At 41.4% G+C, this 24166-nt stretch overlaps 1 protein-coding gene across 1 annotated transcript in view; it reads left to right on the top strand.

Annotated features, from left to right (window-relative positions):
• The first annotated feature begins 18085 nt into the window (after positions 1-18085).
• LOC138621673 (uncharacterized) overlaps positions 18086-24166 on the top strand; it is a 185542-nt gene continuing 179461 nt past the window's right edge. Inside the window, exons 1-2 of the mRNA XM_069699912.1 lie at positions 18086-18194; positions 19369-19512. The gene's annotated coding sequence lies outside the window, so the exon portion shown is untranslated. The remainder of the gene's footprint in view (positions 18195-19368; positions 19513-24166) is intronic.

The following is a 24166-nucleotide window of genomic DNA, read 5'->3' as shown; positions in this document are numbered from 1 at the left end:
TTTAGCAAGTGACGTTCATAGTTCCCAGAATATGCAGCAGCAGTTGACACAACTGGTTTAGCGTATTTTTCTTTTAATTTAGTTTGAATTGTCATGAATTTGCGTCAATAATATACTCTTGTCGATTTGATCTTTCATCAGTTTATTCATCAATAACAATACCCCCCTTACATCTTAAATGCTCCCAATAGTCCTTATTACCAATAATGACTAGTTTTTTCTGTTGACAGTTTCCCCAGAATTCAAGGTTAGTATTACACTGTGGGACACATAATGGCTCTCCTAATGATTCCAACCACATAAGTCCCAAAAAAATCATGTGGCTCCTCTCTTATTGACCGTTTTCTCAACCAGGTTCAGAGGGCAAGTAGAGAGTGAAGCTCCCTCTCTGCCAGGTTATTTATGACTTTTCTTCCCCAAAGTTATTTTTCTTTCTGTGATTGCGGAGTGGTGTGTTAAATCCGACGTGTTGGGAGATTACTCAGCTGGCCGTCAAGTGCACACGGTCAATTTGCCATGATGAGAGGAACTGGATCACACAACCCCTGGAATCTCTCAGTGGAATATCTGGGGAGGAAGTCCTTGCACACACACAGACACACACACACACACACACACACACACACACACACACACACACACACACACACACACACACACACACACACACACACACACACACACACACACACACACACACACACACACACACACATTGTTGGAGGATGCCAATGTGGTAGTCATTTCGAGCGCCAAAATCAAATGGAGGTTCAATTGTTTCCACATTTCTTAAGATAACATTATGAGAAGGAGAGAGATTGGTGGGCCAGGGCAATCAAACATGTTCTGTTTGGTGAGGTTTCTATGGGAGGAGAAATAATGGGGTCATAGGACGAAAGGTGAGACGTGTAAGAGCAATTCCTGGGTTCAACTATAGGACAGTGCCACTTGTTTCTGACTTCACAACACGCATATCTTACTGCGGTCAAAGGCAGGCTGTTACAGATGCCCTATGGCCACTCCTCGCAGCAATTAGTGCAATTGGAGCTAATAACTTTGGGAATTACCAGAAAAAATGGGAGGGGAGGGGTCAGCAATGGAAACCTTAGTGTACCAAGCACATGTTGGAGTAGTTAGCTACACATCCTTGAAAGCTTTCTTTATGAATGGATAGGGCTGGTTAACGTTGATATTTCTTTGATTCCCCTGCCTTTACTTCGATAAGTTTCTGTCTTCTTTTTTTGTCTATCCCTGTTTTAATAGAACGGTAATTACATTATGGTACAAATCTTTTGTTTTTCATGCAGTTTAGAGGGAGAGAGTGTAACCCAGGTTATTTTCTGTCTCCGCAAATTACAGATATCTTCTAAATGCCTCTCATGGAAGCTATCTCCAGATGCTACAATTTACCTTTGTTCCATTCACGTTTTATATGCTATCAGTAGACACTAACTAGCCGGTTTCTCAGAGAAGCCTCTAGCACAAGCAACGTAGACAGGTATGTGGCTAAGAATTCATTTCAAAAGAGGAAAAGATGGCCTTTCTATCTAAGATTTACTTATCTTAGATAAAATGAAAACGGTTTTATGTGGATATCGGCAAGATAATGAAATTTGGTACCGTATGACAAGGCATTTGTCTATAGTGGATACAATTTAGTTGGTGCCATAAAAGTATCGCAAGATGGTCCCCTGTGCAATAAGTGAATTATGTGAATGTAAATACATCACTATTAAGGGATCACTGTTTAAGTGCAGTCTTTTGGCGTGACCCATGAATTTGCTCCTGAAGTTGTCTGAAGTCTCCGATGTGCGAAAGGGGGAGTGGTCAGTAGAAAAAGAGTTATTCATAACTACTGATCCGTTTTGTGTGAGGCGTCTGTGTGGGACAGGGGCGTGTTGAATGCAGGCTGGTACTCGTCTTGGGGGTCTCAGAGGGAATTTGGGACTTGTAGAATGGGCAAAGGGGCGTTTCCTCTGTTCACACTTGAGCTCTGCCCAGCCATGCTGAACCCCTGGCCTTCATCTCTTCTCTAGGCCATCATCTTGTCTCTCCCAGCAATAGAGTAATGAAGTGGGGACCATTAGGGTCACTATGGCTAATACCAGGCTAATGGAGTTCAGATAGTGGACCGGCCCACCTCTACCCATTAAAATTGGCTAGAACATTTAAGACACAATTAAGAACTGGGAGGGCTGAAACTAAGGAGCTATACTACCATATACAATTTGGAAGGTGACACGTCGCTCAGTCAGACTTTTGCTCAATGGCCTTCATGCTTTTGAAGTGCACCTACTCTGAAAACTCTGGATGTGATGTTTTATTCTGCATATATGGCAATTCTATGTAGATTTTGCAAAGTTCAGAAATGATTTTCTCTTGTATGCGACAAAGAGTGCACACACTTGCTAACAAACATGTTTGCTGTAATCTTGGTCACAGCCTGCCTGAGCTTTTAATGAGGGACTTTTTTGTCACCATGGATCTCCTTCTGATCCTCAGAAGTGAAATTCCTGCAGTCTGCAGTCAGCACTTCCCTACACAGTAGCTTGCTGCTGCAGAAATCCACAAGCCAAGAGATTTTGAGTTGCAGTGCAGCCATATTCGAGGCTTCTGTTACATTCCATGTTCAGACGGCCTCTGCCTTGGCCACATGATTTGCTACACTCCCAACTCTTGATGCCAAGAACTGTCTCTGACTTCTGACATCAGCCATCTTTAAACACTTTGTGCTTTGCTGCATTCTCTCAAATTTCTCTTCTTCCTGTCTGTCTTCTCTCTTACATTCTCCCTTTTGCTCTCTCTCTCTCTCTCTCTCTCTCTCTCTCTCTCACACACACTTGCTTTTCCCCTTTGTGTTCCTTCTCAGCGATGGCTTACAGCTGAAGCTGATTCAGACATAGAAGGGATCAGATGATTTCAGCTGGAAAAACTGCATTCTTTTTGCATATTGCGTTGAACCTTGCTATTATCCAGTTGCCTGTTTTACAGTAATACCGTTAAACAGAAAGACTAGGATGGCGAACCCTTTGCACAGTCCCTGTCTGGTCTAACAGCGCTTAATTTAAACATATCTGTGAAGTGATTGGGTGGCACCCAGAAAAAGAGAAAAGATTGGATTTTCTTTGGTATTGTCTGGCTCATAAAAAGGGTATTTAAAAAAACCAAAAACGACAATTTAATTTTTTTTTTTTTTATAAATCCTTTTTTTTTTTTTTTTTTTTTTTTTTTTTTTTTTGCTTACTGTGAACGACTACAAGACCCATGGTGCTTTGTTTATCGACAATGTGGATTTCACAGAGGTTGTTCCTTTGCCAAATAAGGGCATTTTAAATTGGACTTGTATGACAACAATAACTCCATTGTGATAACATATGTCGTACATGATGAGGGTACTTTATTTCATGTTTTGCCGGTGGTTTGGACAAGGCCGAGGTGAATGCAGGGTGCACCCCTTCGGAGTCCCGAGAGGTTCCAGGGTGATCAAGAATGGGCGATGGGCGTTTCTCCCCGTTCACACTTGATCTCTGCCCAGCCATGCTGAACCCCTCAGCCTTCCTCTCTTCTCATGGTCATCATCTCCATCTCCGGCAGCAGAGTAATGGAGTGGGGAACATTAGGGTCACAGTGGCTAATACAGGGCTAATGGTGATCAAACAGACGCCCAGCCCACCTCTACCTATTAAGCACGCGAATAAATGGTCGACTGTTAAAGGACAATAGGCAGGGAGCGTCTTAAGCACCAGTGGTTTTTACTGCTGCTTGTGAGATATAATAATTTTTCAGTGCTTGCTGCTAATCTTTGCACTACAACAACGGGCGTTTTTTGAAACTGGACTGGATATTTTGACATTCATTAATAGACTACTGCATTAATCCTACATTTGAAACTTGTTTTTTAAGTAATAGCTTTACTGCCTTGATAGGTTTCTTGTCTCTTTCACCTTAGTTTAGTTTCTACAACTGGTTTTCTATTGCTCTAAATTAACTTTTGCGTTCTCATTTAAAATAAGTAATGTGGCTGTTTGAATCTTCTCGTCATATACGTACTTTTCTCCCTTTCTGAACTACCTCTCCCAACCTGTTCCAGTCTGTCTGTATCTCTTCCTGGTCAGTAACTAGTGGAGGAAGGCCATTATTCCAAGATAGAGGTGTTAGTCGTGCTGGGCCGACCTGTATTGATCGTCTGTGAGAGGATGCTGAGCGGGGGAGAAGGACTATTTGCTTTAAAGTTCAATGGCTCTCTACTGCTGTTAGTGTTGCAGCCACAGGAGCAATCGATATCTGGACAGGGACCCGTGTCACGAGACACGCTCCCCATTTAGAAACATCATAATACTGTGCTGACATTGTTACCCCACGGCCAGAGCTTGTGTTTAGATTTTTTTTCTCTTCACCCCCTCCCTTGTGACTTTGTTGTTATGTGCCCCTTTGCACCTTACAAGCTGCTTTCTTATTTTATACTGTAGGCTGGGTTTTTGATGGCGGGCTGGAATCAGTGTGAATTGTAATTAGAGATGATACACATGGCTGGAAGGAAGAGATAGAGAGAAAACACTAAGCACAATAAAAGGCAAACAGTCATTTGCAGCAAAGGTAGGTGTCACAAGGTAACTGATTATGTAAAGAACGCAGTGTGTGTTTGTGTGTGTGTATGCACTTTTGCTTCTATTTTTTTTTTTTTTTTGCCTATGAAATAAAAAATATATAATAAAATGTGCTCATTGCATTTCTTGGCTGTGGTTCAAGTGCTGAAGGGAAAGAAAGAAAAAGGGCGCGATTGTTTCTAGTTCAAGGTGTGTAATGCACAGAGGCGTACATACATAATGGGGTATTGTCAAGGGGTTAGTGTGAGGATATTAATGCCCTGGTTTGTCCATGCTATTTGGTGCAGTGTTGCTCCCTGAAGGGAACAGTGAGACTAGGCTGCTCTAACTACTCTACCCCCTTCACACCCTCTTCCCCCAAGGCCCCGACTAGAGGTCACTCTGTTTAGCACAAGGCGAAGCCCATTTTTGCCATGATGTACCAACTCCTCTCCTCGCCTCGCCTCGTAAACATAAATGCCCCGCCTTGCTTCATTGTGTCCCGAGCGTTCGCCCTCTTTTTAAACCCTCTCAGTATCTCTGCTCATCCCTGTGTGTAATCCCTCTCTACTCATATGCATATGCATAGCTACTCTATGGCTGTGCATACATTAGCATCAGACTCCCCCTCTGCCGCCACCGACCCCCTGCTACCAACACTTCTACCTCTGCCAATACCCCTCCCCATAGCCTCCCAATGAACCTGTTTATGTCAGAACATTTTCACTGGCATTTGAACTCATCCCATCGATTTCTTTATGGCGAGAGGTTGTGAGGCAGTTCCTTAAAGGGGCTGAAATCGACCATCTAAATATTTGACTAAGAGGTCACCGAGATCGCGGCAAGCCCGAGCGAGGAAAACAGACGGAGACGCAGTGTGAGAGAAAAAGGGGAAGTGGCTGGGCGTCTCCGACAGGAAGAGGCTGGAGGGGAAGATGCAGCCGGAGGGGAAGATGCAGCCGGAGGAGGAGTACTGCAGCAAGATGCAGGGAGGAGAAGCGAGCAGAGACGCTGCAATACTGAACATTTGGTTGCATTTTACATAGGCTCCACAAGAGGGTGCTGCTGGACAATCCATCCCAGATCTTTAAGAGGTAGAAGAAAAAAACAAAAAAACAACCCATATATTTATATATATATTCCCATTTAAACAGCCTCCACTCTTACTTTTTTAAATAAAGTTGTGTACTTATACCAAAGTTGAATTCCTGAAATCTAAATTTATTGTCCTTGCACTTCTCTAAGTACTGCTATTGTTCATGTGTGACAGTAATTACATGCTAAGCCGTCAGTGACATCAAGCAAAATTGACTTCACTCTTCCCTCGCATTGTCAATCCATCGTTTTGCCTGAACAAAAATGTGTTTCAGAGAAATAAATCTGAATGGAGTGGGGTCCTGACCGACACAAGGAAGAAATGTAAAATAATGAATCTAATTGAATGTCTATTAAGATTATAATTTCTGCCTGATTGGGAAAGTGAGTGGCAGTGTCCAGAGTATTACCTGCCACACGGGTTCCTCACCTCACTAAAGACGACACTTTTTTTCCTCTCCATTTTCTCTCGCTGTCATCTCTCTCCTTTAGCCTTCATCAGCACTTCATTTCAGACCTCTCATCGTGATTAGAGTTCCATCCTAAATTACAGCATTAGGATATTCACATGACAACATTTACGCTGCAGTCCCCTCCCATTATGCCCACCATGACAATAGCCCCAGGGCACACAGAGGGGCTCATGTACCATCTCTGGATCCTTTATGCTTAAATGAATAATACATACAAATATTCAGTGTAAATCAAGTCTGTGTCCTCAGTTATTAGCTTAGCACAAATTAGACATTTCACTGTACATTTCCCATTACTGCCATATGTTCCTCCTAGGTTTTCAGATTCCAAAAAAACCCCAACAGGATTTGCATGAGAAACATTACCACAACGCTTGTCTTCACAATAGCCAGGCTCTACATAATCCACCTGTTATTGGGAGTTGTTTAAATAATGGTAATTACTGATCTCTTTCCATTGCATTCACCCCCATTAACAAGCTGTGTGTCTCCCCGTCTCTATCTCACTGTCTCCTTTCTTGCGCTACAGTTGTATGCTGCCGTGGTGTCTGTAGTCGTGGTGTCTGTTGTCATGGTGTTCAGAGCCCATGCCAGATGTCATAGTTAACTTTGAGGGAAAGAGAGAGAGTCATGCTAGAGGCTATTTTGTTGTCAGTGATTTAGATGAAACACAGACATGTTAAAATGTTTGACTTGCCCCCACAAAGCAACCCCCCCTCTCCCCCCCCCTTTTTTTTTTGAGAGAGATAGTAAATTTACCTTGAGGGTACACAGCCTTTTGCTCTGTTAAATACAAGAGGCTCACAAAGCAGTGTTTGAAATCAGCATGAACAAGTAGTTATCAGAAAAGAACTGAAAGTGGCTGTGATAAAAATGCATTCATGTTCTATAATGCCATCCGAATTAAAAAAAAAAAAAGAAAAAAAAAAGAAAAAGAATGAGCAAATTGATTTCTTCATGCGAAATTGCATTGTGTCTTTGTGATTTTACCTGACATGTTTTATGTCAATATATCAGCATTTCCTTTTACATTCAGACTAAGATGTGTGAGTTTGGCCTCTTCCTAATTATATTATTTTGAAAAATAGTTTCTTACAGTCATCCAATATCCACTTTTGAAAAAAGGCACATCTCTAACCACTTAACATGCCAGTCTGTTGCTTTGGCAAAATTTTGCGCTGTGCTTTTCTTCTCTCCGACTTCTATGAATGTTCAGTACAAATAATGTCATCGTGATTGTTGTTTTTCACATTAAATGCTATATATTTAAATGAAAATCTGGTTTGAATACATTTAGATGTAAAATATGAATAACATTTAATGACAAGGTTACATTATTACTTAATGGGCAAAACAAAATATAACTACAATTAAAAAATGTTTCAGGAACTCAATCATTCCTACTGTGATTGCATGCATGTGTATATATACGCCATGTCTGGGTGTATATATTAGATGCACTGATGTAACATTTGATACATATATACACATTGTAAATGAACTGAAATTAGACTCCTTAAATTTACAAAGTTATTTAATTGACTGTCTTGAATGTTGTATTTTAACAAAGTTTATTATAACTTACTTTAATATGTTGTAAAATAACTGCATAATATGATATTTCAGAGTTACAAAAACATGTAATAATAGTAATTTGTAGCTGTATTTATTCATAATTGAAAATATGAATATTTGAAAATGAAAGAAAACAAAAAATATTATCAGGATAGTTGGTGGGAAATCAAATTAATTAATTATGCTGATTATCTCTTGAATATGTAGATTTTGTAGATACTTTACAGAGTGGAGCTGCTGTGAATGAATTAGACTGTAACACTTTACATTTAGGCAATAATTCATCAACTAACTTTTATTGGTTTAATTTATGGGAAAGCAATTTTCACTACCAGCACTGTGGTAAACATCGTTAATCAAAATACATTATTTTAATGAAGCTGTTTTAAAATGTTTATTAAAGGAAATAAAAAGGGGGTTACCCTAGCTTTGTGCATCTTTCCACTGTCGTGATAATAAATAGCTAAACTGAGCGTTTCCTTTGCCAATGCAGATGAGGAGCCAGAGCAGGAAAAATACTTGGAATATAAATTTAACAATAGGTAGGCTTAACCTTAAGTGATGAACAGTATGCAATATTACAAAAGTAGCACCATATAAATGCACCCCACTGCCTCGCACAATGCTGGAGACGACAGCCAATTATATTCATCGATGTAAATGGTCAAACTAGTTGGCTGATGCTCATTGGACAGTGGGTGGCCTTTGTATTTTTGCATTTATTGTTTGATAGTGTTGTCAAGGAGGGATTCTCTGTGTGTGTGTGTGTGTGTGTGTGTGTGTGTGTGTGTGTGTGTGTGTGTGTGTGTGTGTGTGTGTGTGTGTGTGTGTGTGTGTGTGTGTGTGTGCGTGTGTGTGTGTAAAATATGGTGTTGCTCAAGGTTGAAAATACGAAATGTTTTGGTGAACAGAGATGAGTCATCTTTTTATCATTTGCACCGTGTGGCTTCAACCGTGTTTCCACGTTGTATTTGAATTATGCAAACAAAATTAATCAAATGATATGGCAGAGATATGTTCTGGTGCATCCTTTGCTTTCTTACTGTAGCTTGCAGTATTTATCCATATATGTTTACTGGTAATTTAGTCAACCTCATGGAACACTTGCATCACAAAGTGAAGTGTCAACCCCCACCCGATTCAAATGGTGTCCTTTGGTGACGGCCTTCTCTCTTTCCCGCAGCAGGGATGAGAAATCACCCTCCATTGCCACCTCCTTGAGTGCTATTTGTTAATGAAGGCCAAAGTGTTAGATGATAAATATAGTTGAAGAGAAATGGCACATGTAAGTGATCTCATTTAGGAACATTACATTTGAATTTATTGGGGTACTTACAGGGGACAGAAGGGCCATGACTCTGAGGGAGAGGGGAAGGGTGAGGGGTGCAGATGACTGGCTTATAATAGACCGTGTGGTCGGGCATTTGAGCAACCGGGGAAGGGTGCAGGTGTGTTTGTGCGGCATTATGCACGTGCTTACTTACAGTTAAGTGGACATATGTTTAGTTTTTAAGATGTCTATGGTGAAAGTTGAAAGGATAAAGTGCCAAGAGTCAACCCTCTTGCAGTGTAGCACTGTTTGCCTTTTGTTTGAATATGAGGATTTACATTCCTCTAAACTGACTCTGGAAAATATGGAACAAGGCATTAAATTATAACGCCACCTTTTATCCATACCATTGCGGAATTGGTATTTTCCTGCGACCGTTTCTGAGTTCACTTGTACGCCATACCCCCCCATCCCCCCAGCCGTACGTGTGCATTTTTCGATGGGCTGAAGGATTCAGAAATCAAAAACGACATCAGAAGCTAGCCAACATAGCTGGAAAGCAACCGATGGAAGAGCGCGTTACCACTACCAAAGTCCAAAATCTAGCAAGATGGCCTGATTTGGCTCATGATCAAAAACACGCGAGTCGACAACTTTGCTAACACAGCCGAACACCAAGCAAGTGCAACAGCGAGTGCTGAAGACGTAAGAGCACTATGAGCTCTTTTCGGCGTCTCATTTCGGGCTGTCCACCGGTTTCCCCAATCGTTCAAGGAGTGGCTGGACCAACTCTTGTCAGGCTCTCCACATCTATTCCTTTTTCGAGACAAATCTGTTCTACCAGCTGGACTGGATGGAACTCGTCGTGGTGACAGCTCCATACGAGTTCATGGTAGCCAAACTGAAAGGCTCTGTGCCTAAATGTACTGAAATGCGTGGTAGCTTCCTCTGATGTATAAGTGGTGGCTATCACTGGATAGTAATGTGTAATAGAAAGCCTTGATGGATGTCATGTGCGGAGGGGGAGATGCTACGGTCTCCTGCGCTGTGCTGTTGCTCTTGTTTTTGTTTTTGTTCTCCAGCTGTGTTTAACTTTTTTTTTTGTTACCTGGAGACTATCACGTCAAAAGGATGTTTTGTTCTGTAATATTGCAGGATGTTTAAAAACACAAGGATTCGACACGAGACATTGCAAACCACCTGATTTGACTTACTAGCCCAACAGCCTTCGGGCCAGCGTGACATCCGTCTTGAAGCCTATCATTTTGCGAGGCGTTAGCCACAGACTAAAATCTAGCCTGAGATTTACTCAGCTGCCTTCGCTTTTGCTCTTCGTAGCTTCCTCCATTAACATCCCCTTCGGTCTCTTTGCCTGTGCCTTGAAGTCTGCACTAACAATATCAAACTGCCTTCTTGTAGCTAGCTAAAGAGACATTGTTGATGGTGTTTGATGTACTGTCATAAAGCGTAATGCGCTTCTCGCATAAGGTCAATTTAAGTTGCATTGCGCAAGAACAAGCATGTGGGGGGGCGCTTAGTGGGAACGAAAGACGCAATTCTCCGTAATGCAAATTAGTGTACGATCCAAACAATACATTTTAAAGTATAAATTACTGTAAACATTGTCATACACCATGCTTTTTGATTTTTCTAATTTAATTTTTATGCGCTCCATTTATTGAAAACATTTCAATAATCATTACCATCATAAAACACTGTTTGGGTGTAAAACCATCAAACATGAAAAAAGCATGTTTATTAAACTGGCATTGATTTGTGTGAGAACATGTTTGGGGAACAGTTTTCACTTGGTTCAAGACTCCTTTTCTGTGTATAATCCCCGCATCAGAGAAAAAGAGCTTTGCAGGAGTGAGTTGCCTGCTTGCATGGTTCACGGTTAATTTATGTTCAGTTTTGTTACAGTAACTACACCCATATTGTGCAGTCGGCTATTCAGAAGAGTCCTACAGTATCTATAAACATTGGCAGAGTGAGACGCTCAGAATAAAAGACATGCAATACCTCCAACTGGTTGACACAATTTGGATTGCAAAAGACGAACAATATTTTCAATCCATTTCTTGGCCTTCGATGCATTTAGTAAATACACTGCCTAGTTGGTAAGAGGGATGTTGACAGAAAATCAAAAGCAATGTAGCAGCAGCGTCCTATAATGGAGACTTAGCTCTACTTTACACCCCTCTTACAAAGATCTACGATTTGAAAACAATCAATCCCTTCATGAGAGCTTGTTATTTTCTCCTATAATAAGAGTAACGGCTTTTCATCATTCCTGCACGGCACTGATTGTGTTTACACTTGGAATATAAGCATTCACGGCATGAGTGCGAATAGAAAAAGAGAATATGGCAAGGTTGTTATTTGTGAGAATCCCACTCTGTTTTTTGTGCCCTTCTTCTTGAATTTTTTTTTTTTTTTTTTGCTGTCGTCTGATGTTATTGAAGATTGAAAATACCCTCATTGCGCATCAGCGGCTCGCTGGGAAGGTGGCACAGTATGCCACAGAGCAGCAGGGTGCCAGATTTCTCCTCCCTGTCTTCAATTTTGAGGCAAAGTAGTTTGAGATTTACCAGAAAGTATTTTGCCGTATACACACGTGAACGGTTCTCATAAAACATCCAGTACTTCTGTGGTCCTGTTCCAGCGTGCCCCTCTGTAGTCACTTTTGTAACAGTTTATGCCTTAAAGTTGCCAATTCTCACATCCTGCAACGTTTTGCTCATCGTCAGCTACATGTTTCTGTGATGCTGTTTCAGTGACCTGCAGTTACACACAACCAGGTGTTGATGTAGCAAATAAGCTTCTTAAGTAAATGGTTAATGTTTTGATTCACTGCAGACCAGTGGACTGGAGGGAATGTTTCTTGTTGAGGCTAAATAACACATTTAAGTCGACAGTCTTTGTCTCTTTCGGCAAGGCCCTGCCTATGGCACAGCCTCTATTAGGCCCTGTTACGTTTCTTCTCACAAATGACCGTTTAACCGTCTTTTCCGCACCCTGACGCCTCGCCTGTTATTACCGCCATTGTCTCTCTTTCTGCTGTATACATGTGTGAAGCTGGGGCCTTTAATATGCGGAGAGCTTTTCCTAGGCTTTCCTACGGGCACACTGGTCTGTGTTTACTCCTCAGTCAGAATGCCTCCTTTCCACAAGTTTGACATGCCTTTTTGTTGCCATGGTAAGCCCTTCCTTAAAATATATATTTCTGCTTTTGGCCTGGATGTTTTTTTTATCTCAGTGGTTTAGAGCCTGTTGCCCCCAGGGCCAGATTTAAATGTGTGTGGGTCTTCAAGGATTTTTCTGCAGAAAAGCCGTTTGGATTGCAGCCTTACCACCATACAAGTGCGACCGAATTGTGTCATTTCAGGTTTTTGAGCCATCGTTGGAACCAAAGGAAAGTCCAAAAGAGAAGCAAAAAACACAAGACAAAAGCTGATGAAAATGGACCAGATTGGATTATGTCAGACTTGGCATGTGCCTCGTTATGAGGGAAGTCTTCGTTCTGTCTTATCACACTCTGCCTTACAGCTAAATGAATAAAAAAAAAAAAAAAAAAAAAGCACAGCTCGGCTCATTGGAAAACAACAGCCAGATCGTAACTGTAAATACTGGCTTAAAGTAATGTGGGCTCCTCGTGATTTTCAGTCACAAAACAGGAAGTGAGAGGAGGAAAAAAAATACATACTCTGTGATTGCACTAACTTTGGGTTAAAGTGGTCCACATCTCCAAAGCTTTTAAGCTTTAAGCATTTTAAGCAGTCGAAGTTATAGATGGGGCAATCTTTTCAACACTTCAGATTAAATTTGCCCAAAACAGTTCTGTTGTTATGGGCGCATGTTGACTTGGATTGCAACTTGAGCATCAACCGGTGGGTCCTTGAGAGTAGAGAGAGCCACTACAGTCTGTTCAGGTGGGTTCAGCTCTTAGAGTAAAGTATGTATGAGATTCTATGAAATAGAAAATATTTTTTCTGTGGTTTAAAAACGTAAAGATAGGAATTCCCACAGCTTGTCGCACCAAAAAAGACATTAAAGAATCAGAATTTTAAAACCTTACTAAAGTAATAGACCACATGCTGTGTCTGTTTGGGTATCAGGGCACATTATAAAACATTTCTTTGCAATTTTATAATCATGTATTTTGTTTAGTTTCTCTCTCATTTCTGCAACACTTTTAATCAGTGCACTTCAACCCTCGTGTCTTCGAGCCAGGAGGCTGCGTTTTTTGTAACGTTCAACAGGTAATCAAGGCTGATTAAGCGCTGAACGTAGCGTAATTGCATTAGATCTCAGCAGCACACTATAACTGGCATGACAGTAAACACATATGGTCTTTCAAAAAAATAAAAATGATTTCAATGGAAGTATTCCTCAGTAGCAAGAGAGGCTTATGTTTGTGACTATTACTCTCAAGATGCGAAACCCAAATGTAATGCCAAACTTTGCCATTTTGTTAATATTGTTTGTTGAGTGAAGTGTTGTTTCTGGTTTTATATATGGTTTATGGGTGATTTCTGCCAAGAAAAAACAAACAAAACAGTTTTGATTATGTACAGTATGCTACACGTGAATATGCTCTGTTCGCTCTGCCTTGTCTGAACTCCTGTATTTCTGTGAAGCCCTTTAAGTGTGCTGTGACATGTCCTGAAGTCCTTGTTTAGCACCTCTCTGTGTGAGTTCAGGGTGTGAACTGATACCGAGTGTCAGCTGGTGTCAGAGACGGAATGGCAAGAGCGAGATAGTTGGTTCAACATAAGCGAATAGGCCTCGAGGATTAGCCCTGAGAAAGCAGGAGGCACACTGGCGAGAAAGAAAGAAAAAAAAGTGAAGAAATGACAAAAGAAAGAGAGGAGAGTGAAAGTAAGAGATGGAGCTTTAATGTCAATTTTCTCCAATTTAATTCGGGAGGAAGCTATTTTCTTGGAATTAGATGGTTGGATCAATGAAGCCTTCCAGTTATTTATTAATGCGTAGTGGCATTAACTGTTGCTGCGTTCATCACCAGGCAGAAAAATCAAAAACAGTGTTTTCACGGGGCTCAACCTTGTCACCGCTTGTGAGTTAATTATGCATTGAAAGTCAGGGGCAAGAGTTCAGCAGTGAAACACTTTGATTGAGCCCTTTGAACTTGACCGGGAAAGAAATCAGTTCTCTTAATCTTTGCTCCTATGTAATCATCATAGCCTGAGGATACAGACCTCTGTGTCTATCATCTGCGGGTCAGCCAACCGCAGCACTATTACTAATGCAATCACTCCTGTGATCTGAACTTTAGAACCAAAATAAATAGATAAACATGTCAAAGATATGGTGCAAAAGAAAAAGAAAAAGGTGTAAATGAGTCATCTGCCAAAGGTTCATCCAGCGGGGACCTTTAGAACTCTTCCAGCTGCTCTCGATAGCCTCAGGTGATATAAGCTACGTGATATATGATATTTTTGATCATACAAGTAATGCTCTTCTCATTAGCACAGGTCATGCTCTTGGCTTAAAGTTGTTCACACTTTTCATCATTTTACCCAAAGAGACTGGCATTGAAAAACTGGGTGAAAAGTTAAATGCTGCATGCATAGTTGGAAAAAAAAAAAAAAAAAAATTCTGTACATCTGTACATTCATTACGGTGTGAGTAAATTGAAATGACTGTGGGTAGATGGTGTGGATCTCAAGGGTTTAAGGTTTACTTTCCTATCCTTCACATCCAAGTCAACAGCTGGAACATAGCAAGTTCTACAGAGATCCATTTTAATAGTCCAAACGTCATACACACTCCAGATCAAGGGCCAAACACACCTATGGTTCTCTCTTGGATAAATCTATTGCCACAATTTATCAACTTTGATTGGTTAACACTTGGACGATCAACACGAAGCCTTTATAATTTAGAAGCTGCTCTAAATGTAGTTGGCCAGGCAATATCTAAATGTTTAAAAGTCAAGTGAAGTAAAGGAGACAGTTACACCCGAAGTTATGTCCTCCAAGGCAACTTTACAAAGATCCTCTTGCAGATTTATAGCCACTTACCTAGGAGCCAGAGTCGATATTCATAAACATGGCTTCAAACAAAGCCCCCCATCCACTATCCCTGCCTGTAAATAAATACAGATATGTCCCTTTTACAGACAGCAGCAATCTAAAATATTACCACCAGCATAATTTTACCACACACATTAATATTTTACGGCACATTGTATTTTACCGCATTGAATCTTAAACTTTCATGGCCGGCCCCAAGGATTTTATTATTTAGGAGCCTGTATCATTATTAGCCAAGATCTATTGCAGGTACAGCAGATGATTGCCTTGCTTTTGTGCTCTTCACTATTTCATAGGTAATATTTTCATGAAATTGATAGAGTCAGCAGTGTTATTCTGTTAGCTTTACTTGTAATGTGTCTTCTAAAGTTGAGTGACTTTGTTATTGACTTCTACATCATCAAATATTATCTTAAACCTCAAAACTACACAACCTTCTTGTTCTGAGTTGGCAGCATTCTGTGCTTATGAGGTAAAAATTCATAACCATGGGACCCGAGGTTCACTGTGACACACTCCCTGACAGACCTTTGCCCTTTGTTTTGTCTGCAAGGTATAATTTTATTAAATTCCATATTTATAAATTGCTCAGTTCATGGGAAGACCCAAATAAATCTAGTTTGAAGTGTTTAGTTTTCCCTCTAAACAAGTAAAATCCAACCTGTACAATATCTGCCTCATTATGATGGGAATAAACTCCAAACATCTGCACGTGTGTATTTGCATCTGTGCTCGTGTTTATGCCTGTATGGTGATTTAAGTGGTTTTAGTGTCAAAACAAGTCTAATGAGCTGGCGCAATAATTATCAGCCATTTTGCTCTCACTTAAGCTAATTGAGGCTTTATATTAGAGATTATACTACTGCCTATGTGCACTGTTTTACAGTTACCAAAATGTTTGTCCAGAAAATGGTGCTACCAATAATTTAGATGTTTAATTTGTGCATGTCAGTGTTTTAATATCTCCCTATTAACCATATTTATGAGCTTTGACAGTCTTCCCCAGATGGAGGTCATTGATCAGCTTCCTTTTTTTGTGTATTTTTCTTATTAATGCAAACAACTATTGTATACAATGGTATCAAAGTCAAAAGGACAAGAAGTTGTGTCGCTTTTAACCCCATTGATTTTAATGGCTCAGGGTTCTTCGTTATGGCATAAATAAAGATTTTTTTTTTAAATATGTTTTATTTTTGTCACCTCTAAAGAACAAATGAGTCTAGAATTGCGGTTATTTTAGTGTATGCAATGCAAAGGCTCATCACCTACTGTAGAAGTGATGTTTAAGAGGTTATTTTTTTGACTCGCTGTGCACATTATTCTAAGTTGTCTATCATGTTTCCCCCTCCTTTCACACCTTGCTTCATGTATTTGAGGCTCTTTGTGAAATTCCCGTCTTATCCAGGTGAGTATGAGCTGATCCCCAGGCCCTTTGCTCTTGTCAGGAATCTCCCAGGCTATCGGGCTCTCCTGGGCCCCTGTTTCACACACCAAATTGATGTCTCCGACTGGAAATGACACTTTCAGCAGGATTTGCCATTCTAAACCACCTCAAACCCATGTGATCTCACCCATTCACTCTCGGAGGGATTGCCTTGAAATGCACCGGAGCTTCAAAAGCCAGTGAGCATAGGATGCTTGAATGAAAAGCTGATACATATCCTATCAGGAAAAAAAAGAAAAGATATTCTAAAATGCTGGCAATGTAGAACTGTGTTTTTTCCTCTGAACAAAAACCAACAACCCCATGAAGAAGTAGGTATTGCCAAGGGGAATGTGATGGAGGGGAAAAGGGAGGGATAGTAAAAGAAATCAATAACCACATGAATTTTCATGTTTAGGTGCTTGTCCACCATTTGCTTCATTTTGTTAATATCTGTCCCACTATGTGTCTCTATGAATACAGACACAGATGGTATGATTAATACATGCCATTCAGAGCTCCAGATCTTTTTTTAACACTCCATTTAAAGGAGGAGCACAGTGACCATGTTGCTTTGCGTAAGGACTAGTTATGATATAATTTGACACTGAAGTAGAAGGAAAAGGGAAAAAGTGTGACCAAGAATCCCTCCCTTGACTTATTTTCATCCCCAAGTCTTTTTGGGGCTGCACGTTTCTCCTAGGGGGCTTTACACACTGGCATAATGGATAAGGGCAAGGGTGTGAAAGGAGCACCTTAAGGCTCCTCATTCAACTCTCCCAATCTCTCCTGCACACACTCTTGAGCTGTGAAGGCCCTCTTTCTTTACCCTGCTAGCATGGGAGCCCTGTAATAGGCTCTAATTGATAGGGAGGTGTTGGGGTCTTTCTGTATGGGGTGAAGGGATGAGGGTAAGACAGAGAAAAGGGGGAGAGAGAGAGAGAGAGAGAGAGAGAGAGGATTACATGCGGGCATGTGGGTGGAGCGGGGGAGGAGGAGAGGCTGTGGAGCGGTCTCGGCCCCGTCCGTAATGAGTCATTAATTTCCTCGCAGTTTTGTGGCGGTTGGCTCATTACTGGTCTGCAGAGGAGCAGGAACAAAGCTCCGGGTAGGTAGGAGGTGAGCTTAAATAGTTGGGGCTCAACACTTCCAAACAAAAGGAGGAAGAGAGCGTTGAATGGCACTTGGAACAGATGCAGTAAAAAGTGGCAGATGCAAATTGCGGGAGAGCAAGTCTCCCTTCAAGCACTTTCCTCTTTTTATTTTGTCAGACTGCAACCTGAGAGTCTAATTAGTTAGTGAGGTGTTTCACTTCTGATAGGGCTGTGTCTTGTTATTGTCACAAAGAGGATTCGTAGAAATGGGAGGAAACACATGTTTCACAGTCTCCAGTGGAACCTGCTCACTGCAATAGTTTAATTAATTCCATTCTTTATTTTACCCTATACAAACTGGAATATGTGCAATGTTTTCATGCTTTGAAATTGTGTTGCGTATAGTTGAAAAAGTGATAAAAAAAAAAGTATGAAGATGATGCCTGCAGGTAATTAATTATGTTTTTAATTATGTGTTTATACTCTTCTCCCTACAGGCACAATGATTATGGGCAAATTGGCAGCGGTTCTAATGAAAATGTGGCCGTCCCTCGCTTTGTGGAGTGTCTGGACCGTGTGTCGAAGGTCACCTGTGGGGCAAACCATAATCTTGCACTAACAGGTACTGTAATGCACTGTGTGGGCCTGCAAGGGTACACAACATGCAATCAACATATCAATGACCAGATCACGATTGTAATGAACACCTTTTAAAAATGCAGTCATTTGTTTATACTATGTGGGAACTATGACCTTTAATATGGTCCCTCATAAAAGAAGAGGATTTTATCATTGACCATTCAACAATTATGGTTGATTTTACATTTTTTTTTATTTTGTAAAACGCACAAGCACAAATCAGCTGGAGAATATCTTTAAGAAATGGAGCTGACGTCAGTAGTCAGGAGCTGTCACCGTGTGCTTCAAAGTTCTTCTCTTTTCCTCAGTTTTATATCAGAGCCCTCAAGCCCTCGATCAGCACATCACCTGAGAGAGATACAAGGAAGGAGAGGGAGAGAGAGTTAGCGAGAATATGGCCCTGGTTCCTGATCCATAACAGTCATTGCCTGTTACATACATTTCAGAATTCATTCAGGCTATGAAGATAATCGAGGTAGTCGACAGTTTCCCCTGCAGCCCAATGGATTTATGATAGCACTGTCAAGAAAATGAGGCAAAATGACACAGTAGCTGACTTTAGCTGCAAATAATGTGATAGGCCGTACAGTGGTGCAGCAGCAGCTGCTGTCATTGCAGGTAATAGCCTATAAAGAAGCCTGATAGCAATACCTGTCATTTCTTAATGGCTGACTTCACTGAAGAGCTTTTGTGGCCTTTAACATGAAGATAATAGAAGATACAACAAATTTTACAGCTTTTGCGTTGCATCCATAATTTATCTCCAGAGGCTCCCATGCAGCAGCAGCACAACAAGGACAACATGCTCCTCGAGGTGTGCTGGGGAGAGAGATCCAGGATGAGCTGCAGGGGTGTTGGAGGCTGCTACTGCTGCTGTACTTTGCAATTAATGGAAGAATTGCACAGGGTCCAAAACCTACTCTATCAGTTGATATCATCATGTAATTCTCATATTAGATAATAATACCCTAGTGTACAACATTTTTTTATTTTCTTATTTTTGTAAATGACACAACACAAGAATCGCAAATGTTACATTGCATCCATATATGTATTAGTTTGCGCAAACAATTTGCTGATCAAAGGACTTTTTGTGCCTGAAATTGAAAATGACTTTTGACTAAACTAAACTTCTTTTACGAATTGGTGACATGCAGGTGACGGCAGATTGTTTCAGTGGGGCTGTGGACGGGCGTGTGGGAACACAAAGACGAACATCCTGTTACCAGAGGAAGTGACGCTACCCGGCCTGACAGTGAGAGACATTACTGGAGGATGTTGGCACAGCCTACTTCTGACAGGTAAGACTAACAGGTACGTCTCTGCTTACGTTTGAACCTGCTGTAATAACGGTGTTTACTAAACCGGTACCTTCTGCTTGCTGTTGATGCATGTGAATGTTCGCAGCACATGCAGACGGAGAGTACATGCTTGCATGAATTGTGCACATGACCTCCACGACCTCGATATAAAGTATGCGTAAATCCTTGGTGTGTGTCTTGGCCCTCACACAGACGTGCTTTTAGCTGTGGTGTCCATCTATCCACATCATTCATTAAGAGCTCTCCCAGGGCTAGTGCGGCTACATAAACACAGAGGTTGAGGCCACGGCTGCTCTTTCACCTCGCTGCGGAGAACTTCAAAGCCACGTCTCCTCACACGGCAGATGAATGCTCCCTGTCTGCCACGCTGATGTATTGGTCCCTAGATGCTGTCTTCTTACTGTAGAATGGCTGCGATTGAGGCCCCATCATGGAGCCAGAGCTGGGCCATTTGTTAGTTTAAGCTGTATCTCCCAAGACCTGGCTTTAATTCTGAAAGGAGAACATCAATCCTTTTAATACAACACTTTGTAGTGTCGTTTTCCTGTGTTGCTAATGCTGTCTATTATTAACCCCATTAACAGTGTAATACAATTTAAGTAGAGTGCTAAAAGTGGATCATTTGTTGCTCTGTTCTGTTTGAATTAATTCTCAATTTATGATCTAAATGATTAAACTACAGGAGTCACAGCACTAAATGAGATTCTTAAACCACCAGGCATACATTTACACATATTAATACAAACATTTACGAGCACACATTCGCACGACATGTCCAAGTGTACAGACACACACTCAACGCGGCTGTGTGTTATAGTTGCTCTTCTAAATCCTGTAATGTCCCCAGTTTGATCCCTAGTTCCATTCTGTCATGAGGGACCAGAAATATCCATCTCCAATCAGGCCTTAATGAATAGCCTGATGAGTGTCGGGCAGAACTGAATTACCAGCTAGATTTGAAGAGCGCGAGAGTGTATGTGCACTGCATGTGTGTGTATGAGTGTGGAATGACTAGGAGGGATAGTTAAAGGGCTAGTAGAACAGGACACATGTAGGAATTAATTCTCTCCAAGTTAAAAAAAAAAAAAAAAAAGAAAGAAAGAAAAGAAATTGGCTAATTCTGTCATTTGAGCCTTATGGAATCGCCTTATCTATTGGTATGAGTTTTCATTTATTATGGTCAAGCTGCAGGGGGATGCGATAGAAAAAAGAGGCTTGGGAGAGAAAGTCGAAGTGATGAAGGGTCAGATTTGAAAATTGGAAAGAAAGTGAGAGGAAGAAGTGAGGAGAGTGGAAAAGTGACAGAGAGATGGGAAAGATGGAACAAAAAGAGAGCAAGGGAGTCAGTAGTATGAGAGACAGCTTGCCAGGGCCGGAGCATATTGAGGGCAGCAGGTGGAAGAGTGGCACAGTTAATTAAAACGCCTGTCTTAATGTCTCAGCCCGTCACTCCGGGGAGAGAGAGAGAGAGACACGGAGAGAGAGGGAGCGAGAGTTGCCAGGCTTGAGCTGGTCTGTACCCAAGCAGCCATCTCGACAGCAAACTAACCATCCAGCCAACCCACCAGGCCACATGTCAGACAAGCCCTGACACTATGCCCTTCACCCCGCCCCCCCACACTCCCACTTCATCTTTTGCCACATGCACATACACACCCATGTGCACAGACACACACACACACACACACACACATTCCCAAACCCCTCCCAGACTTTTCCTTATCCACATACACCTAAACGGCAATCCCCTCTAATCTGATACAGAACAGAAAAAAAAAAAAATCGAGAACAAACACACTTGTGATGTTACTGTTTTGCTCAGCAGCATCTGTAGCGTGCCTTTAGACTCGCAGCCTTGCAGCATAATCTGTCTCCTTTTAATAATTCATAGAAAGCACAGGCTTTGTACTATGTACTGAATGCTGAGGTTAATGGGGATGTTGTGATATTTCTATCACGGTCTGTCTGGAGCAGCAAGCGAGTCAAACCAGAAAAGATCTGATAATCAGTCTGTTCTGTGTCGTAACAGCAATGGCTGTCATCACTGCCTTATACGTGGACCTTAACAAATCCATTCTGCTCTGTAAGCTACAATCTAGAAAATTGAAAAAGAATGTAATGTGTGAGAAAAGAGGAAAATAGCATACAAAGAGCGTGAGCATGTTCCCGTGTGCGAACAGTTGTTCGTCGTGTTGTTTGACGAATGTTTTATCAAGTTTTGCTGTATCACTGCGGATTGCTTTGTCAATAACCAGCCTGGTGCCTCAGTGAGCAAGAATCTGAGATTGTCAGGCTGAGTGACAGGCTGGAGATGGCAGATAATTCAAAGAAATTGGAAGTGTGAAATCTTTAAGGGCCACTTCTTAACACAGCAAATGCCAGGGTATCTTTCCATCAGCTGCTGCTCTCACAAGCCACCACATTGTTAATGGTGGCCTGTCTGTCCATCAAGTCAGCTTCAGGAGGGATTTAGACCTGTTTGGCGCCTTATCTCTCTGACTGCCTACCGCTAACCTGACCAATGCCTTGAGTGCCGTGTGTGTGTTCCATGTGGCCAGCGACGGTTGTAAATCATATATTTTTTTCTTTTTCTTTCCATTTGCTCATGTATAGATATTGATTTATTTTACTATCTGTTCAACAGTGTCTTGGTGTTGTTCCACAATCAGGAGCCAAGTGTAATGGTGCTTGTTGCACTTGCTCATTTAGCTGTCAACACTACTGATTGACCTGAGATTATAGCAGTAAGAGCTGGTTGTCCTTGTGAGTGTGTTTGTGTGTCTGCGTCTGTCTTTCTGGATGGATGTAATACAGCCAGAAGTCTGCTTTCAGTTTTGGCCAAAAACATTGTCCTGAGCAAGAAACTGGAAATGTCAATCACTGAAAGGAGATAACTGTTTCCATGCGACTCACATCTTCACATGAGGAATGAACACCTTTTATATGTAGGCATCATTACATATCAAGAAAATCAAATGTCAATAATTTGGGGGTAATTTATTAATAGCATTTTAGACATTAACATGAAACTTTTATGAGATTGAATTAATGTATTGAGAACAAAATGTGCTGTGGTCCACTCTGGTCCACTCAAACATACCAAATAAGGATTTTCCCAAAAGTGTGAAATGGGAGAAACGGCATCAACGTCTTCTATGAATATACATTTCATTAATAAGTTGAGATCTGGGGCATTTGAATACCCAAAATTAATCTAAAAGTAATCTGGAATATAAGTTAATTATTAGTTTGATAATGAGGTTTATGATTAAGAAGTTAATAAAAGAAACAAAAAGTCCCTTTTTGTGCTGAAAAATAAAGTGAGTATTCACACAGGAGCACAGAGAACTGGTGTGTGTCGTTCTGTGTGCGTGTGTGTGCGCTGCCAGTGCTCCAGTGACAGTTAAGTATAACAATTTTGAACAGTGGCGCACTGACCTAGCTTGCTCTTACTCACTGACTACTTAGACTCGTGTACTGTCAGTCGGTGAAATCAGTTAGAAATATGAGGAAAAGGCAGAAAATGACATATGGAAATAACGTGAGGAAAGTCAACAAGGTAAAAGAAAGAAAGAAAAGGCTTTCCCAAATCTAATCCAACAATGCTTAAATTCTGTCCTCCGTTTGTATGTACAGAGACATAATGTGAAAATAGACAGAGAAGTGAGTGGGACTACAGAAAAGGACCCAGAGAGAGGAAGAGAAATAAACAAAAAGGAAAAGAAAGAAATACGTCCGCTATTTTCCCCTTGTAATGGTCTCAATTCCCTGCCAGAGCTCCCTGTCACAGGGAGGTAGTTCCCAGGCCGACACATCTCAAGCTGTTTAAACATCCATTAGGGTGTTGTGGTTCATACACTCCACAAATACAGCAAGACGAGAGAGAAACGGGCAGATGATGATAGGGAAATTGAAGAAGAAAGAAAAAGAGACAGACAGAGAAAAAAGAGAGCGGAAGAAGAGGGGAGTGAGTTGATGGGAACAGCAGATAGAGGAGAAGAGGAAATTTATCAAAAAACTCATGTGATATTTAATGATCCTTGTATGTGGAGAGAGAAGACCACACCAGCTCGTTCTCCTCCGCCAAATACCGATCCCCTAACTTAATTTCCTGCTCAATTGCTGTTCTATAGTGCATAGTACAGTGATACAGGCTGGTAATATAGAAAACAGATTGCCTGTGCGGCGGAGTGGATAAGGCTGAGGCTTGTGCTGCTGGAGACCTGCAGTCTCCAGGGGGGTCTTGTCGGTGGGCTTCACAAAACCAACAAAGCCCATCTTTCCCTGCGACTGGCAGCAGCTGGCAGGTAGATCTTCAAGCAATGGAGGTGGGGAAGTGGATCTGTGGGTGTGGTGTGAGTTTGTGTTTCTGCAGTGTGTGTGTGTGTGTGTGTGTGTGTGTGGTGCAGACAGTCTTGCTGTTCTTTGTAGTGGAGAGTTCCTCAGTATTCCATCTTTGTGTTTGCTCATGTGCTGTGACTCCAATCCACTCAAAAATGTAGGCCTGCATGGACAGCAACCATCAATCAGTGCACAGAACAGTGTGTAACTACATCTACAGTGTCGTTGTCTTCCTCTTCCTCTTCCTCCTCCTCCCCCTCCCCCACACACACACACACCTTCCATCAGGAAT

The sequence above is a fragment of the Brachyistius frenatus genome, unplaced genomic scaffold (assembly GCF_029030835.1).
Source record: "Brachyistius frenatus isolate BFR_SWC_R1_liver_20210118 unplaced genomic scaffold, ASM2903083v1 Contig_31, whole genome shotgun sequence".
In the NCBI taxonomy this organism is placed as follows: Eukaryota; Metazoa; Chordata; class Actinopteri; family Embiotocidae; genus Brachyistius; species Brachyistius frenatus.
This window is presented reverse-complemented; position numbering and strand designations above follow the sequence as displayed.